We start from the raw sequence: 16686 nt of genomic DNA, 5'->3' as shown, positions 1-16686 counted from the left end.
ACCCTCATGAGTTCTAAATGCTGTTTTCGAAATGTCTTCAATCTTCATTCTAAGTTGATGATATCTTGAACGAAGATCCAACTTGGTGAAGTAATGATCCATGCAATTCATCCAGTAATTCATCAATGATAGGAATGGGAAACTTATCTTTAATAGTGAGCTTGTTGAGCTCCCTATAATCCAGACAGATGTGCCATGATCCATCCTTCTTGTGCACTAATACTACTAGAGTAGAGAAAGAACTTTGACTCGGTTGAATTATACCAGCCTCTAGCATTTCTACAACCATATGTTCAATTTCACTCTTTTGGGCATAGGGATATATGTACGGCTTGATGTTTGGAGGAACACTTCCTGGAATTAGATGAATAGCATGATCATGATCACGAATAGGTGCGAGACCTTTGGGAGTCTCAAATACCTTGGAATGATTGTCCAAGACTTTTTGGAGATCTGGAGAAATAGATGATTCCAATGTGGAAACATCTAGCGAACATAATTGTGCAATTACACCCCTTTGTTCCTTTGTTAGAAGCTTTGTCATACCATTAGAGCTGATTACCTTTCCTGGTTTCCCTGCAATACCACTTAATTCAACTTCCTTTCCTTCCACAGAAAATTTCATGAAAAGTTCTTGAAAATTAGAAGCTCTTGTACCCAGGGATTGCAGCCATTGGACTCCTAGTACAACATCAGCACCTCCCATTGGAATGGAAAGCATTGGGCTAGTCAATACATATTCTCCCAACTATAGCTTGATATTATGGCACTTTCCGGAGCAATTTATTGTTCCTCCATTTGCAACCATCACTTGACACTTTGGTGCTGGATATAAGAAGCAATTCAATTCTTTTGCTACCTTACAATGAATAAAATTGTGGGTACTTCCTTAATCAATCAACACTATTACCTTTTTCTTCTTGATTTGTCCTTCTATCTTGATGGTTTGAGGAGTGGTAATTCCAGCCAATGCATTACAAGATATGGTCAGATTCATTTCTTCTTTATCTAGGCTTTGTTCCTGGATTATATCCTCTTCTTTTGACCTTTCTTGCTCCTTTTCTTCTTCGTCTTCGCAATCTATGTAGAATAATTTCTTCTCAGCACACTTATGACCTTTAGTTTATTTGCTATCACAACTGTAACAAAGCCCTTTTTCTCTTTTTTCTTCCAATTGTTGTGGTGTCAACCTTATAGGTTGTGGAAGACTAGTGGAAACAACACTTCCATCTTTATAGTTGTGAGTGGTATGCTTTCTAGTTGCCATAATTTTGCTTTCCATTTTTCTTGCTAACCTGAATGCCTTCTCTAATGAATCAAGTTCCCAAAGGCGAACATCATGTTGGATATTATCTTTTAAAGTCCCTATGAACACATCAATCCTATGCTCCTCTGGAATATTTTTTACCCTTACGTTCAATTTTTGGAACTCCTCAATGTGCTCCATTATTGAACCCTTTTGTTTGAGACTTATCAATTGGCTTAAAAAAGTGTTGCTTTTTGTATCCTCATAATGTGCTGTCAATTCTTTCGTAAAAATTGCCCAAGTGATAATTTTTTTACGAGAGAAAAGCCATTGATACCATACAAACTGATTTGGTTCCAAATATAAAGTTACAATACGTACCTTTTGTGTGTTTTGCACATTATTGAGATCGAAAAATTGCTCCATCTATAATATCCATGTTGCAGGATCCTTGCCATCAAAATTCCTCATATCGATTTTTGGAATATGGTGGGTCTTCGATCCCACATTAGAGTCTATGAAATCATTATTAACATTTCTTTTGTTCGCATCATGAGTTTCCTTTACTACCTTTTCACCATTAGTAAGTATTTCTTGTAGAAAATTTGTCAAATCTGCCATGTCTGTCTTCAAATTTGTCTTCAAATCTGCCATGTCTCTCTTCAAATCTGTCTTCAAATCTATCTTCAAATCGTCCATCTTAGCTTCCACACCCCTTATCTTAGATTCCACGCCATTTATCTTAGATTCTGTTAGCTTTTGTGAGAGTGACATTTGTTGCACTTGTTCTTGTAATTTTGATATATCATGTAGCATTTCTTCCTCTTCTTCATGAGTCATGCTAGAGCTTTCAGGTTGCTTACTAGGTGTTTGCATTTTCTTTCCTCAGGGAATCAGTTACCGATAATAATTCTCTACCATGCCCTTTGAATTCCTTCAAAATAGATTTTCAAACCAATCTTAAGAAAAAATTTAAAAGAATCTACACACCTTTTTTCACTTTGTAGGAGCTCGATATTGCCTCTGATGTATCTATGTACTTTTAGATCTTCTAGTTCTAAAATTGCGACCTGCAGTAGCCCTCTATGTCCTCTTTCCAATGCCACCAGTATGATCCAAATTGGATTCTCCAAGAAAGAGTTATACGAAATCTCCCACAGTGACTTGATTATAAACTAGTTCAGTAGAGCGAACTTGTACGACGTGCCACAAGTCACTGTTTCAACCTTTGGCTCTGAAAAATATATACAAGAAACTACAGTCCATCCTATTTCTATACCTTCTTACGAAATTTCAATCCAATGCTTAGAGAGAAAGTTATGACAATTTTCCCCAGGTCACCTGTTTGGAATGTAATTCAAGAGTTTGCGAAAAGACCAACTTCCTTAGACCATATCTCCCAAATATAGAGCAAAAAGCTCTGAAATTTGGTCCCAAGGTTCAGCGTGATTTTCTCTAAAATGGGTTTCTTTTTTAGCTTCTGAAACGTCATAGAGAATAAATTTATTGTGAAAATGCCACGATGACCTCTTTGGAGCAGCAAAACCCTAGAATCCAAAGCTCTGATACCAAATGTTATGAAACCAGCTCAAGAAAAGATAGAAAAGATAGATCAACCCCTTATAATTTCGCCTCTTCAAGGGGTAAACCTCCTTTACATTACATAAATGAACAATTCTTGGATGATTCAAATGACAAAACCTCCTTTCTATATATAGGAGTCTAAGGAGTCACAATATAACCCAGTCGACCTAACAATAATAATATAAAGCCACAAAAATAACAACAGAGGGATTCTATGGGGCACAATAATAACAATATGGGGATAATAGGGGCACAACAATATTAATAAAGGATGCAACTACAATAGTAATGGGGTAATCACTAGTATTATAGGGACCCAACAAACTGCCACTGGCTCATTCCACTATATAAGATTATCTTTGAGGAATTACCACCTTGCATGTCACATGGGGCAATGGAAGTAGCATCAAATATCATACATTGGTTTTCCTCACTGGATGGCACCTTCCTTAGAGTGTTCAATGGTCAGAAGATGTCGCATATTTTTCCAAGGTATACCACTGACAATATTTTCATGCAAGAGTGTCATATCGTCTCTCCACAGGGATGTCAGCAAATTTGCGCAGGAAGAAGAAAGCACCTTGGCCAACGTTTCCTATGCAAATTGGATTATACGAGATAAAGAACATAGAGGTCGTAGATACTAAAGGAAAGTTGATAAAGAATTTTGGATTTGGTACTCATCACTTTAATCTGTACAATCCCCATGGTATTTGCAAAGACCATTGTGCGAGAGTTCACTTCCAGTGGCTCAATGAGACATTTCAATGGCTGGGGGAGGCTCCATGGAAGAATTTTTATAATACCTCCAAGTCCCGTGAGTTGGTATATTTTCCAGGAAACTTCACAGGTGACTCTCTAGAAGGAATCTACTCTAGAAGAAGTGCCAGCAAAAGGGAGAAACACCATGCAGGATAAGGGAAAGAGAAAGGTTTCTTATAGTCTAGGGGGAGAACAAAGCCACAAGATGAAAGCTAATCCAACTATTATGAAGAGGAAATAGAGGATGCAGAGAGCAGAACATAGGAAGAGAAAAGAGCAGAGGATATTGGAGGAATAAAAGAAGAAGAAAGAATAAGAAGAGAAGTAGAAGCAAGAAGAAGAAGAAAGGCGAGGCACAATAGTAGAAGAAACAACGCAGAAAGAAGTTGAAGAGCAAGAATAGAACCAACAAATAGCAGAGGAGGGTAGAAAAATGTAGGACATGGAGCTTGCTCAGGAGGTTGAGGAGCTGATAAAGATCATAGACATGGAGGAGGAACCAAAGACACAAAATCAAGATGTCTACCTGACGCTAAGAACACAACAGGTCACCGTTCAGTCTCCACCACCTTGACCAATAGAGTTAGCTCCAAACAAGGAAGGGGAAGTTGTTCCTCTTGATTCTAATATGTTTATGGACACGTACAATTTGTCATACAATCAACTTTAGAAGAAGATTATACAAGTGCATAAGAATAATTTTTCAGTGACTCTCCTTGAATATTTTTTTTCCTTCCCTTTTTTGAGTTTATGCACTTGATTCACAATGATCTATCCATATGTAGTCATATCTACATTTATCTTAAATTATCTCTTATATCTTCTTGTTTCCTACACCCTCACCGAGTAGATCTACACTTCACTTGGCCATGCACTACCTTGTCAAGTTGGGAATTGTGCAAGTCCAAGGCTCAAGCTAGGAGCTTGGCCTCTGAGATTGCGTAATGCGTAGTATAGGTTGGCCCAACTACAATTTTCATAGTCCTAGGGCTCAGTCTTGCCACCTTGGCCACTGAGACTACGCAATGCATTGTCCCTCCCTATCACTTCCCAGGCTCAACAATGCATTGTGTAGTCTCAAGAAATAGGAGGAATCAATGGTTGTTGATACTGCACAATGCGCAATTCCCTCAGCCAATCTCCTACCCTTTCTCATGAAAATTACACAATCTTGATCTTGAAAGTGGATTTTCAAAAGCTAATTTATTCTTTCCATGAGTTCCTTTTCACTCCCGTGGATATGACAATTCCTGAGCACTTCTCTCTAGCAATCATCATTATCATTGCACCCAAGAGAGCTTCTTCATGAGATATGACAAAAATAAGTATCGGGGAAGAAGTTGAGAGTAATAAATGTTCTAGTATATTCAGACACTCAAATGTATGTGGAAAAGGAATCATATCTTACATGGTAGAAAGTGAATGAATATTTTTTCAGAAAAAATCTTCCAAGAAGATCTAGAGGACCGGTAGGTACACATTAGTGTCTAGAAATTAAGGCTACACAGGGTTGCATGCATATATCCAACCTTCCCATGTGTAGATGTTATCTGTTGGATTGTTTCACATATTGATGTGAAGACCATGAATTTGAGCAATGCCAATAGACAAAAGATTTCTACTTTTCAAGAAGTAGATTATCATCTTATGTACCATTTTCTCATGCTAGAAACGCTCATGGATTCATAATTCTATGCCACCAATAGCTATCTAGGAGAGAAATATGTTGTTAAAAGCTAGGTGAAAGAACCATCAAAGTTTTGGCAGACATCCACCAACACATATAAGACAAAATATCTCAGGAGGTCCTATCAGTTCTTGATCATCCTAGCTTGTAGAATCTACAGTCAGTAGAGCACAGAGACCTTTCCTAAATGGTTGGAAATCTTATTGAACCAGGTTTTGAATGAGGGGAAGTCATTCAACTAGTTAGTCTTATTAGCTCAATAATTATGTATGCATGTAGTGAACACCATGAATCCTCCCAAGGGTAGGCAAGCGAGATGTTATATGTATGCATATTTACTTGATGCAATCTGTGCACATAATGCATTCCCTGACATGAACTAGACTTGGCCACCTAGAGATCCTACTGTGCACATCCATTGCATATTACTCTCAGATTGCAGCCATCGAGGAGTAATGGAGAAGTTATCTGGCCACTTCCTCTTTCCTCTATACATTATTATCTTTGAGGAATAGCCACCTTTCATGTCACGTGGGGAAATGGAAGTAGTATTGGAAATCACATATTCTTTTTCCTCACCATATGGCACCTTCCTTAGAGTGTTTGGTGATTAGAATTGATCGCATATTTTACCAATGTATGCCATCTACAAGCTTGTCACGCAATAAGTATCATATCATCTCTCCACAGGGTTGTCAACAACTTTGCAGAGGAAGAAGAAAACACCTTATCCAACTCTTCCTATGAAAATTGGATTGTACGAGATATATAACCTAAAGGTTGCAGATACTGAAGGAAAGGTAATAATGAATTTTGCATTCTGTACTCAAGACTTTAATCTGTACAATTCCCATGGTATTTGAAAATACCATTGTGCAATAATTCACTTCTAGTGGCTTAGCAGGACATTTGACTGGTAGGAGGAGGATCCATCTAAGAATTATGACAATGCCTCCAAGTCCCACAAGACAATCGATTTTCTAGTAACTTCACATGTGACTCTGCAGAAGGAAGCTACTCTGGAAGCAATTCTAGTAGAAGGGAGAAACCCCATGTGGGATAAGGGAAAGAGAATGGTTTCATATAGTCTAGGGGGCATGAAATATGTTAAAATCTAGGTGAAAGAGCCATAAAAGTTTTGACAAACACCCACCAACATGTACAAATCTCTCAGGAGGGCCTATCAGTTGTTGATCATCCTAGCATGCAAAATCTATAGTTAGCATAGCACATAGACCTTTCTTGAAGGGTGGGAAATCTTATTGAACTAGGTTATGAATGAGGGGAAGTTGTTCAACTCATCAAACTTTTTGGCTTGATAGTTAAGTATCAATGTGGTAAACACCTTAAATGCTCCCAAGGACAGGAAAGTGGGATTTTATATGTCTGCATATTTACTGGATGCAATCTATGCAGAGAATGCATTCCTTGGCATGAAGTAGACTTAGTCACCTTGATATATTGTTGTCCTCATCCACGTGATATTGCTCTCAGATTACAACCATCGAAGAGTAATAGAGAAGCTAACTACCACTTCCTCATTCCACTATATGGATTATCTTTGAGGAATTACCACCTTACATGTTACATGGGGCAATGGAAGGAGTATCAAATATCATAGATTGGTTTTATGCACCGAATGGAACCTTCCCTAGAATGTTCAATGGTTAGACAACATCTCAAATTTTTCTAACGTATGCTACCGACAATCTTGTCATGCAAGAAGTGTCATATCATCTCTCCACAGGGGTGTCAGCAACTTTGTGGAGGAAGAAGAAAGCACCTTGGCCAACATTTCCTATACCAATTAGATTGTATGAGATAAAGAACGTGAAGGTCACAGATGCTAAAAGAAAGGTGATAGAGAATTTTTCATTTGGTACTCAGGACTTTAATCCGTACGATCCCTGTGGTATTTTCAAAGACCATTGTGGGAGATTTCACTTCCAGTGGCTCAGCGGGACATTTCAATGGCTGGATGAAGATCCATGGAAGAATGTTTACACTACCTCCAAGTCCCATGAGCTAGTCTTCTTTCCATGAAAATTCACAGGTGACTCTACAGAAGGAAGCTACTCTGGAAGCAATGCCAACAGAAGGGAGAAACCCCACACATGATAAGGGAAAGAGAAAGGTTTCTTATAGTCCAGGGGGAGAACTAAGCCTCAAGATGAAAGCTGATCCAACTATTGTGAAGAGGAAACAAAGGATGTAGAGAGCAGAACAAAGGAAGAGGGAAGAGTAGAGGATATTGCAGGAAGAAAATAAGAAGAAAGAATAAGAAGACAAGCAGAAGAAGGAAGAAGAAGAAAGCTGAGGCATAATAGTAGAAGAAACAACACAGAAACAAGTTGAAGAGCAAGCTCAGAACTGACAACCAGCAGAGGAAGGTGGACAAATGTAGTACATGGAGCTTGCTTAGCAGGTTAAACAGTTGATAAAGATCATAAACATGGAGGAGGAACTAGAGACATAGAATAAAGATGTTGATTTGACACTAAGAACACAATAGGTCACCATTCAGTCTTCACCAGCTCCAACAATAGTGTTAGCTCCAAGCAAGGAAGGGGAAGTTGTTCCTCTTTATGATGATCTATTTATGGACACATACAATTTGTCATATGATTAACTTCAGAAGAATATTATACAAGTGCATAAGAATAATTTTTCAGATGACCTTGCATCTCCTAATTTTATGAGAGAAAGGGTGATTATGACCGACACCAAGAAGAATCCCAATGCCATTGTAATAGACAAGTTGGCCTTTGTGGGTGCAGCAAAGTTGAATACTAAGTATTTGATGACCCAGAATAAGGAATTTGGAAAGAACTTCCAGGCTTCTAGGAAAGAGGTTGAATAGCTCAGTGCAATAACTCAAAATGAAGCTTCCGCATAGGTCCATATAGACAAAATGAAGGTGACAATACTTAGAAAATTTTCGACACTTGAGGAGACCATGTAGAATCTGTATGAGGAGCTTGTTACCATGAATAAGGTAGTTTTCCACTTTCATGACTTGCAGCAAAACCATAAATACTTTGTCAAAACTCTAAGGAATGTACAAGCTTCCATTACGGTTGTGCATGAATGGTCAACTCAATAAAAAGGGGCACCAATTGACTTGGGTGAGAAAATGAAGCAACAAGAAGAGCTGGAGAAAGCATGTGTGCGAATGTTTATCCAGAACAATAAACATCTCACCTCTTTCGTTGGTAACATTCAGGCTTCGTATGCACAGTTATACAACAGCCTGTATTTCTTGGTGAAGTCCCATAGGCTCCCATAAGTTCTCTCACTCACTCAAGCCAATCCTAGGAACTAGGTTAGGAAGGATATAGAATAATACTTGGAGAAGCTTAGACAGATTACCACCAAGGAATATTTGAAGGTGAACACATGAGATATGCAGAACTACATTGATGGCCCGGTCCAAATAAGAACAATGTTACTCATGCTCTAGAAGGAAGATCAAACTAGTTCCAAATCATTGTACCCAATGTCATGGAGGCTAGAGTTCTCTTCCTACTAGACACCATCACATAGTTCGGGGATGCCATCACACAGTACCAAGCTTGGCACTGATATGTCATCAAGAGACATCAAGTGGAAGTTGTTGAGCTTGAGTTTCCCCAAACTCAAGCATGATAGTGTTTTGTCTTATTAGGTTGTCTAGTTGGCTCTACCCAATTTTGTATTATGTGGGTACAAGTGTAAATTGTAATATTATTTTGTAATTTGTAAGTGGAATTCTAAGTGCCAATATTGGAATGTGAAGAGTCACAATGTAATGTAATGACTTGTTTTGTAAAGAAGCTTAGGATTCATGAGGGTAGTCCAAAAGTCATAAAGGGGATTTGAAGAGTCACCCCCTCTTGGTATAAATGTAACCTCATAACTCATGCAAACGGATTTTGGGAGTTAATTTTTTGGCTAGGCTTAGGCTTAGAGTCGGGAGCATGGGAGTTTTCTGAGAACCTTGGCTTCTTCATAGCATAGAGGAAGCATATTTATTTGCAAGAGAAAGTGATGTTAACTTTATGTTCTACTATTGGGGCTAGTGGTCTATCAATGGTATATGAATGACTGGAACTTTCAATTAATAAAACACTTAGAGCCGGCATGTTTTCATGCATATGTCGTAAATGTAATAGGACTATTTTTGTTATGTTTGCAATGTATGTTATTTAACTTACGCTTATGATTATGAACTATTTTGTTTGCATTGGTTTTAATCTTGTTGAATACTTGTTGTTGTTTAATCCATCACTATTAACTTGTCAATTATTTATCATATTACTTGTGATGTCATTTACGCTCATGTGTTCTTTTCAAGCTAGGTGCTGTTACAGGCTTCTAACGGGTGCATTCATTTTCCCTTTTGCATTGTAGAACCTTCATGCATAGCACATGACTCTCTGCATGTCACACACTTGTTCTCACCAAAGTCACTATACATCACTATATGTGTTATTGTAGCCAACACATATCATTAAAACCCACTTCATCGGCAACAGGTTCATATTCTAGATGGGAATATTACACCAAATGGTGTGAGGTCTAATTGGGACTTCATATTAGGAGATCCCTTGAATGTTGGTGGGTCCAGTACCGTCAACATTTTTGGCACTAGGAGGGCTAGGTGATAAGATGAACCCATGAATTTTGTTTGAACTTTCCGTACTCAGTAATGGATTCTCCCCAAATCCCAACCCCAACATGTTTTTCTAGAACCAAAAATTTGAAAATGTCGGCAAGAATCATGGATGTCTTGTCAAATCTTAAATTCAATGGCAAGGGTGAAACAACATGTTTTGGGCATACTTCTCATTTCTTGAATTTTACATGAAACACAATATTCAATGCAAGGATGTTTCTTGTAGGTTGTTCATTCTCATGTTGGAAGGGTGTGTAAGGGAATGGTGTTATACATTGCCTACCACTTCCATGCACTGTTTTGAACATCTTTTCACAAAAAATTACCGCGCCTTTAAAAGGTATGATTATAAATTTGTGTTCAAGAAAATTATGCGATTACGAAAAGCACCTGATGAATCTGTTGATGATTTTCATGATTGTTTCATTAATTTTAATTTTGAATTTTCTAAAGATGATGTTGATTGCCCTTTATTGAAAGAGAAGTTTGAATTTCTCGTTCACAATTCCATGAATTTGCATGAATAATAATCTTTCGAAAGCCTCCCAACATCCCTTGGTATTAGAGCTTCTAAATATCTGACAGACAAGGTTGTTGTACAAAGTGATTCTTTGTCTCCTTCTAATCAAACAACTCCATTTCTCAAGGTTTAGCTGGGAGAACTTGAGAATTTATTCATTGATTTACAATGATCTTCTCCCATCCCAAATGCTCATAATTCCAGTGCAAGTTTGGACTCTGAATCTGATGTTTATGATGTAGTGTTATCTCCCCTTCGTCCTTTAGTTCTTTTGGTACTCTCGATTATGAGTTTTTGTGTTCACCCATTTCGAATGGTTCTTTTGATGTTCATGAGGATCAATTTTTGGATGGAGTTGGTGTTGAGCAGCAAACTTGTGATATCATTTATGATGACTATGTGTGGCAGTCCACATCTGAACAAGAATCTATGATGAAGGATGATTATTTTCCTTCCATGACTCTCCCTCATTATGCATACATTTTCTATGATTTTGTCATTCCTATTGAATCTTGCAAAGAATTACCTTCTGATGATATTCACTCTCAAAACTCATGGAATGTCAATTTTACATTCGAATATGGAGAGGAAAAATCTTCTCTTCTTTATCTCCCCAATCAATCATCTCATCATCCTGAAGAATTAGAGGGTGAAATTTCTTGTTTTCAATATTACCCTCCTTATGATTCATCAAATCATGAGGATGCCTCTATTTATGATCTTGAATTTTCTGATCATGGCTGTCGTGATATTTTCACCCATTCATCTCGTCACGACTCTGATTTTTGCGTTGTTGATTTTTCTAAGCTATCGGTCTTTTATGATCTATCTTCTAATGATTTGGAACCTCTGCAAGCTGTCGAGGCACTTAAGACTGAGATGATGGTTATGTCAGGTTCTCGTAGTCTTGAGTCCAATTCTAATTCCAATTAGAACAAGGATATATTTTTCAAGGCTCCTTGTCACTCCTTCACATGAATTGAAAATCATTTTGTTTCACAATTTTCGTATCCTCCATCTGTATTGTATGATCCCATCACTAAATATTTGGAGGAGTCATACCTAGTGAGCACTATTGCAAAACATAAGTTTTCTTCTTTCTTTATGTTCACCCAGTCTTGCAATTTGAAACTTTTTTCTTGCATCTCTTTGAGTCACAATGTGTCTTAACACCATAGTGCATCCGCAGACTTCTTTGCATGCGTTTTTGTTTCGTACTTTCCTGCGTGTATTTTCAAACTTCGAATGTCTTGGTATGTATTGTCTTATCTTTCTTGTTTTTTGTTATGCTTGAATATATTTCTTAATATGTGTTCCCTTGCTTACATAGGCTAGGTGATGCATCGGTGGTGACATTGGAAATTTCATTTTACGTAGGTATGGGATATTCTCTGGTTAGTCTAGGAGTAGGAGTAGTTTGTTTGTTGTCATTTCTCTGTTTTTCTTTGACTTACTTTCCATCTTGCTCCCTTTTCTGACTTTTCATTTATTTTCAATTGTAGGATAACTTTTGTATAAGACCGTGTTTGGTTTCCAAAGAAAGCATGGTGAAGTCTAAGAGGAATTTTTGCTACTATCAAGGCTTGGTTATTTGTTTATTATCTCTCTTTACATGAATCTTTCATATTTTAGTTGATGATACTCTTATGGAAAATATTATGGAAAATACGTCATTTTTCATAGAAACCATAGTAGAATCATGATGCTTGAACCTATAACTAGTACCGCATACTCTATTCGATCTTTTATTTTCAGTTAATCCTTGTCAGCTAAGTCGACTAGAGTAAGAAGGGGAGGAAAACCTTAACAAGTGTGTCAAAGGTATATATAAATATCCTTCTCTAAAGGGACAACCTCTTCTTCTCTTAACAAGTTGAGATCCCACTTCTACCTCATTAAATAAATAAGTGCCTATGCACAATTCTTTGAACAAAATGAAAAAAATGAAAAAAAGAAAGGGAAAAAGAAGAGAAAAGCTTCTAGCGCAGAGACGTGAATCAAACTCCATTGAGGAACTGTCCAAGCTCGCTGGGAGTGGAGCAATGTTTGTATTCCTGAAGTGACCCCATCGGGGTATTGTCCAAGCCTATTGGTAGCAGAGCAACACTAGATATGAAAAACTGACAATTATTTTCACTTGTGTCTCTATATACTCCTCATCCCTAATCGAAACAACTTAGTTTGACTTGGCTTGGTTAAGTGTGTCATTGATGAAGAGAATGGTAGGGACTATATCTTTAACACAAGCTAAGTGAAGAAGCTACAGTAATCAATGAACTAAACAATACTTCCTAAAGAGTTAAACCTATTTTTCATGACACAAGACCCATATAGAGAGTTAGAGTTCTACTAGTGTGTCACCAAGTGTTTTAGCTGCTACAACCGCCCTCCAAAATTTTTCCTATGCTTTGATTTTGGATCCTTCCCTTCTATCCACAGGAACTTATCTTTTACTATCGTAATGTATTTATGATTTGATCAAGAATTATTCTTTTCATTTGTGCTTTTGTTTTCTTGTTTTCATACTGATCTAGTCCTTTTGAGTCACAAGCCTAACCTTATGATTGGACCTTGTAGTAATCTTGGTTTTGCCTCTAGAAACTGCACAATCATGAAAGGAAAGCCATCCTTGATGATGGAAATTACGTAATCTAGAATGGAAGCTCATCCTTGAGTTTAATAATTGCGTAGTCATGGATGGAAGCCCAACACTAAGCTCAGAAAATATGCAACCCATTCCTTGAGCTCAGAAACTGCGAAATGCACTGAGCCGGGAAGTTTCCTAGTTCTCTAGAATTGTGCAATCTTCCTTAGTAGTGTGCATGCCAAGTTTCCCGAAAAAGAAAAAAAATAAAAAAGTGAAAAAAAAATCACTAGAACATATAGATTCATCATTAGTTTCTTAAAGGTGGCACGGTACCTATTTTTAGAAATTTCTGCCAAGTGTTGTTTTTCCCTTGATTTTAGGCATATGCGTCATGAACCCTAATCTACCCAAATATATTTAATTGACACCTCTAGAGCTCATTTGTACATTTGATATTGGAACTATAGCATTCCCAAGGAGATCAAGGAGCTTTCGGTGGAGTTTGCGTCGCTTTTTTGGGTGAGTTTTGCTTTTGTTGTCTTTTGCTGCTTTTTGTCACTTTTTGTCATTTCACTTCTATGAGTGTTGTTTTTCTTGTTTCTCTTCATGGTTGTTGGTGTTTTAATTTACATTAGCTTTTAGAAGGATTGATTCAGTTTTTCATTCGCCTTTCATAAGTGTCAAGTCAGTTTTCTTGTTTTTTCACACCAGTGATCGTGGTTTCGGCGACTCTCATTGCATATTTGTTTTTCCTTCCATTTTTTGAGTTTATGCACTTGATTCACAATGATATATCCATACATATTCATATATAAACTTAAATTTCATTCTCTCTTATATATTCTTGTTTCCTAGACCCTCACCAGGCAAATCTGCACTTCACTTGGCCATGCACTACCTTGTCGAGTTGGGCATTGAGCAAGTGAAGTCTCAATCTAGGAGCTTGGCCTCTGAGATTGTATAATGAATAGTATAGGTTGTTCCAACTACACATTTCATAGTCCTAGGGCTCAGTCCTGCCACCTTGGCCACTGAGACTATGGAATGCACTGTCTCTCCCTATCACTGCCCAGGATGAACTACACATTGCGTAGTCTCAAGACTTTGGAGGAATCAATGGTTGTTGAGACGGCACAATGCGTAGTTCCCTCAACCAGTATCCCACCCTTTCACATGAGAATTGCATAATATTGATCTTGAAAGTGGATTTGCAAAAGATAATTTATTCTTTCCATGAGTTCCTTTTCCCTCCCGTGGATATGACCATTGTTGAGCACTTCTCTCTAGCAGTGACCATTATCATGGCACCCAAGGGAGCTTATTCAAGAGATACGAAAAAAAGAAGTATCATGGAAGCAATTGAGAATACGTAAATAGATGTTCTAGTATATTCAGACACTCAAATGTATGTGGAAAAAGAATTAGATCTTACATGGTAGAAAGTGAACGAAGCTTTTCTAGCAAAAAGATTCTAAGAAGATCTAGAGGATATGTAGTTATACATTAATGTCTAGAAATTAAGGCCACACAGGGTTGCATGCATATATCTAGCCTTCTTATGTGTAGATGTTATCAGTTGGATTGTTTCACATATTAATGTGAAGACCATGAATTTGAGCAGTGCGAGGGGACAAAAGATTTCTACTTTTCAGGCAACAGATTACCATTTTATGTACCATTTTTTCGTGCTAGAAACACTCATGGATTCATAATTCAATGCCACCAATAGCTGTGCGGTAGATAAATATGTTGTTAAAAGCTGGGTGAAAGATCCATCAAAGTTTTGGCAGACATCCACCAACACGTACAAGACAAAATCAGTCAGGAGGTCCTATCAGAAGTTGATCATCCTAGCTTGTAGAATCTATGGTCAGCAGAGCATAGAGACCTTTCCTGCATGGTGGGAAATCTTATTGAACTAGGTTGTGAATGAGGGGAAGTCGTTCAACTAGTTAGACTTGTTAGCTCGATCGTTAAGTATCCATGTAGTGAACACCATGAATCCTCCCAAGGGTGGGAAAGAGAGATGTTATATGTATGCATATTTACTGGATGCAATATGTGCACATAATACATTCCCTGGCATGAACTAGACTTGGTCACTTAGAGATACTACTGTGCGCATCCACTATAGATTACTCTCGGATTGCAACCATTGAGGAACAATTGAGAAGCTAATTGGCCACTTCCTCTTTCCTCTATAAAATGTGATCTTTGAGGAATAACCACCTTGCATGTCACTTGGGGTAATGGAAGAAGTATCAGAGATCGCAGATTGGTTTGCCTCACTGGATGGAACCTTCCTTAGAGTGTTTAGCAATCAGAAGTTCTCATTTATTTTGCAAATATATAACATATACAAGCTTGTCATGCAAGAAGTATCATATCATCTCTCCACAGGGTTGTCAACAACTTTGCACATGAAGAAGAAAGCACCTTGTCCAACTCTTCCTATGAAAACTAGATTGTATGAGATAAATAACCTGAAGGTTGTGGATATTGAAGGAAATGTGATAGAGATGTTTTCATTCTCTACTCATGACTTTAATCCATACAATCCCCATGGTATTTGAAAAGACCATTGTGCAAGAATTCACTTCTAGTGGCTTAGCACGACATTTCACTGGAAGGAGTAGGATTCATCTAACAATTGTTAAAATTCCTCCAAGTCCCGCAAGACAATCAATTTTCTAGGAAATTCACATGTGACTCTGTAGAAGGAAGCTACTCTGGAAGAAATTCCAGTAGAAGGGAGCAACCCCTTACAGGATAAGGGAAAGAGAAAGGTTTCTTATAGTCCAGGGGGAGAATGAAGTTGCAAGATGAAAGCAGATCCATATATTATGAAAGTGGCTTTAGAAGTAGAGGAAAAGAGGAAACAAAGGATGCAGAGAGAAAAATGGAGGAAGATGGAAGATTGCTAGGATGTCCCGACACATAGGAAATAATTAACTTGGTCTAGTGTATAGTTAGGTAAAGTGTGTTTCTTTAGTATGAACTTTTTGTGACTTACAATCCAACAATCATGATATGTTCTAGACATGAGGTGATTCGAAGGTTCATTCTCTCCTTGGTATTACCGATACTTGATATGTGGCTTAGGACCCGATTGGTCCATGATCTCAACTTAAAGAGCATGGAGGTTCATTTGTTTAGGGACCATTTATGAGAGAATCTTATGTAAATTTTCTTTCTTATTATTAATAATATTTCCTCAATTGGCTGTGTTGGCTCAGACCATGCACTGTTTCCCTCTTTGAGGGTTTTAACCACATCAAGAATACTGGTGTATTGATCTGTGATCTATTTGTGAGCGGTGTCCTTTGCTTTTCAATCTAAGGAACTTACCCTGTAAACTTCTACATGGTATCGGAGCCATTCGAGGACCATATCTGTTGGTGATCCAAATCTGAAGCCGATACAATTGTATCTGATTGTCATTTCCTAGATCTACTATTTCTAACTACTTTCGAGCTAAGAGGACTACTTTATTGTGTTAGGAGAATAATATTTAGTGAGGAATCCATTTTGTTTCATGGGAAAACGTTTCCAGTAGCCCTAGCTACATCATTTTTACGATCTGGAGGTATATGTTAAGGGATAAATTCCCCTAGGGTCTTGGGTTGATACCCTAGCAGATCAAAGG

This window comes from Pinus tabuliformis, chromosome 8, assembly GCF_031772625.1.
Source record: "Pinus tabuliformis cultivar Carrire ecotype Pingquan chromosome 8, CPIR1, whole genome shotgun sequence".
NCBI classification, from domain to species: domain Eukaryota; kingdom Viridiplantae; phylum Streptophyta; class Pinopsida; order Pinales; family Pinaceae; genus Pinus; species Pinus tabuliformis.
This window is presented reverse-complemented; position numbering follows the sequence as displayed.